Here is a 3,967-nt window from a genome sequence, read left to right on the forward strand (position 1 = left end):
TCCCAGGATGGCAGAAATAGTCAAGCTATAGGTATGGCTCTGTCGTTTGAGGACAGGCGGAGTGAGCAGAGAAGGAAAAGCACTCTGTCTTTTTCTTCTTGCCCAGAGAAGACAAGGACAGTCTCCACTTCTCCTGCCCTGCGTCTGACAGCAGTACTCCCTCTTAATTTCTTCCTCTTCGTCGAATTCCCGCTCTTTCTGACTCTGTCTCATTTCTCCTCACTTGTTGAAAACCGTGACTTCAAGAAACGGCTCTTATCCTCCCTTTCCTCTCCTTTCCTTCATTTGTCCACCTTTGAAATTGATCCAATAAGAAAGAAACACTTTTGCTGGAAGTGTCCTCTTTTCCTGACATTTTTCTCTTCCAAAGTGCAGCCTCAGTACGGAGAGGAAAATAAGGTTCAAAATACGAAAAATACATAAATAACTAAATAAAGCACAAGAGAGTGGTCACAAAGTGGCAGATTGGTTGTGTTCACACCCAAAAACACAGTGTCAATTTACGAAGTTTGCCAGTGAGCGCTACTTTTGTTTTCCAGTCTTTCTTTGAACAACATTTTTTTCCCCGGGTGGGAGAAGCATACCATTCCTAGAGGTACTGCAATACCAGGTTGATGCGTCCAGTGGACAGAGCAAGTTCTTATTCCATCTCCCTGTTCCAAAATTCAATGTAATATATGGTCCCCAGATACAGGACATATCAGATATTAAACTGATAAGAACAGATTTTTTTTCTTTTTTCAGGAATTCGTGTTTGGTTCAGATACACACAATCGTCACCCTCCACAAAGACCTATTTGTTCATAAGTCATAGGTAACAATCTTGACAACAAGTGCACAAGCTATTCCTTTGACCTTTTACCTTGCTTGAAAATTACTGTCATCGAGCAATGTGTGGTGCACATCGAGGATGGCCTCAGCAATCGGCACAACCTCACCCTCTCACCTCTGTATTTGGGGGCAGGGGGCTGCACAGCAACATTGAAGGGGCCATCAATCTTAGGTAAGCACATAAAAATGGCTATCTGTGTGGCCCTGCAGTGATTTACACCTCAACTGGTGACACTAACAGCCTGCTTCCACTGTGACCAATACAAGGTCACATCAGGATGCATTGGTGGCCCCGCCTTTGACTTCGTCTGCCCTTTATTTTTGTGCTCACCCAGACTGACAACACCACCAGGAAAAGAATAAGAGAGCTTCTGTGTGGGATTCCTTGCTGACTCTGCCCATCTGCCCTCCACCTTGCTAGACCTGGAAAATAGGAGAAAAGGAGGCTGCAGTAGAAGAGGCCCTCCACTGGTCTCTGTACCAAGTACTCTGTCGCTGGACCCAGTGCTGACCCAACCCCACAAGCCTCTTCTGGAAATCGTTATTTTTGCCTGCCTAGAGGTCCCCAGACCCTCCTTTATTGCTCTGCCCTTTTCTCAGTAATGGGGCCTGCAAGAGCAGCCTGGACAGCCAGGGCTTGAACTCGGTGCTCTATAAAAGCAAACATCAAGTGAGTTGGGAAACAGAAGAAACCTGAGCGCTTTTTTAAATAACTGCGGGAAATGTTTAATGTGATCCTGTTAGAAATGGGATTTCTGGCTGGCTAAGGTTTGTGCCTAAGCAAGGCAGAAACCACCACTCTGGTCAGTGCAAGGGATTTACACGCTGAAGATAACCCCTGCTCACCCCCTAGGTAGCTTAGCGCGAGCAGTCAGGCTTATCCCAGAGGCAATGTGTAAAGTGTTTGCGCAACACACACACACAGCAGCAACACACTAGGTATACCACAAAAGGAACTCCACACAAGGTTATACCAAAAATAGCCTTTGTATTATCATAAACACATTAGATCATAAACACACATATACACTGTGCCAACTGGCACCAGGTAGAACTTACAGGGGATTATATACATGACCGGGCCATATACATGACAGCGCCAATCGGGCCACTGTCAGAACCATCACAAGCATAAGTAGTAAAAATAAAATACAACCAGTAACTACTGGTAAAAAAAGGACTCAGCATTATATCACATTAGCACTAAGCAGTAGGCATGAACACATTATGCATAAACCTCATATTCCTAAACCCATTACGCAATAGACATCATCCTAAACATCATAGCATGACATTAGGCATCAGCACTACTACATTATGTAACATCAAATTAGGCATAAATCAGCAGTGCACAGCAGTTACACTACTACCAGGTGCATACATCACCTTACACACTGACCACAGGCCAACTGGCCATTAACTGGGGCTCACCTGCCCTATGTGCAGAAAGTCAGGGCGTAGCTGCTAATGCAGTAAAAGCAAAAGTGGGCAATGCACCAGGGCTTGGGGTGCATATCACCCCTTCCTTAGCATGGAAATCAATATGGCCCCGTGGGTGCAGCTGTCCGCGCTCTTGCGGTGCAGCTGTGGTCAGCACTGGCACTCACTGGGCCTCCTGGGTCCGCACTGGGACTCTAAAATAACATGGCCTCCAACGTTGCAGCTGCCCACTGTCCGGCATGGCAGCTGAGAAAATGTGGCTTTGGTGCTAACCGTGCCTGGGGGAACCCCGATCACCGGGCTCCTCCTGGTGGCACAAAGAGAGGCCCCCTTGGGGTGGCTGTCCACCAATGGCTGGATCAGCTGGACAGAACATGAACACTAGCCCCACCATGCCCTGGAAGGCACCAACAATGCTCTCCTTAGCCCCTTCACCGACGGCCTCTAGGCGACCCAACAATGCTTCTGGGGAGCCCCCCCTCATGCTCACACATTAGGCATCGACAATGTGCCTCGGAAAAGCCCCACTCACCGGGCTCTTTCCTTGCCTCCTCCGGATTCTTCAATCGTGGTCTCCGCCCCTTCTTGCTGGGGAGACTTGGCCCTGGGAGCTCTTGAGGCTCTGGTTGGGTTCTTCTCCTCTCTGAGCTCTGCTTTGCTGGTCGCCAGTGCGGAGTAGGCTCCCGCCTCGCTTCTACTAAACTCGGGGCTCTCACCGGTACACAGGGGCCGCCTTCCTCTCCACACACTTGCTTCCGGCGTCCTCCTTTCTGCCTGCAGGCCACGCCCCTAATCAGGCACCGCTGCCTGGCTTTCGGGTCGAGCCGTGGCGGTTCCTCTTCGGGACAGAAGCACCGGCCCATAAACAAAACCCAATGCGGGGTGGGTTCCCGCCAAAGAAGCACAAACGCGGGGTGGGATTTCGCTAGTTAAATCAGCAGCAATGCGGGGTGGGCTCCCACAAAAGCACATCACAATGCGGGGGGTAAGCTCCCGCCAATAGTAATATTATCTCAAATCCGACTGCAATTGCGGGGTGGGCTCCTGCTCAATATACAGCCAATGCTGGTGGGCACACGCTCCCCACGCTGTGCAGGAAAATCCCCACGCTGGGATTCTTCCCAGACGCTCTGGCAACCCAGCGCTGCAGACCACACATCCTCCTCTCTTTCTGGTGAAGAAAAGATAGCGCTCACGAGGCGCTAAAGTCGGCAAAGGTCAGGGGGCACAGCTGGGCTCACAGGGCACTCCAGCAGGGAGACAGTCCCTCGTGGCGGTTCCTCCTGGGGCCCAGCATCAGCACGTCCCCCAGTAGAAGGAAAAAAAAACACACTTCATGGGGTCACAGCCCCAATACTTATTTCCCAACTTCCTTTTTCTACCCTGGCACAGGGCTTGGGGGAACCAGTCCTAACTGGTTCTGGGGAGTGGGGAGCACTTTATTTACAGGGCTCCTCTTCCCCTTTGTCAGGTTGGGGCTCTGTCATCAGACACACCACAGGGGGGGCGGAGGCAGCGTTCCCATAGGCAGGCACAGACTTATTCAGGGCCAGGGGACTACTCCACCCACTACTCTAAATGCAGATGCCCTATTCAGCTTAGAGCTAGAGCTGACTCACCCTGCCCCTCTTGGAGCCACATACACCTCACCAGCCCCTGCCACTCCAAAACCAGACATGCAATACACATTAGGCAG

General features: G+C 50.5%; 1 pseudogene; it reads right to left on the reverse strand.

Annotated features, from left to right (window-relative positions):
- Positions 1–573: 573 nt before the first annotated feature.
- LOC144774589 (U2 spliceosomal RNA) lies at positions 574–748 on the reverse strand (annotated as a pseudogene).
- Between the last annotated feature and the right edge of the window lie 3,219 nt (positions 749–3,967).

The sequence above is a fragment of the Lissotriton helveticus genome, chromosome 8 (genome assembly GCF_964261635.1).
Source record: "Lissotriton helveticus chromosome 8, aLisHel1.1, whole genome shotgun sequence".
NCBI lineage: Eukaryota > Metazoa > Chordata > Amphibia > Caudata > Salamandridae > Lissotriton > Lissotriton helveticus.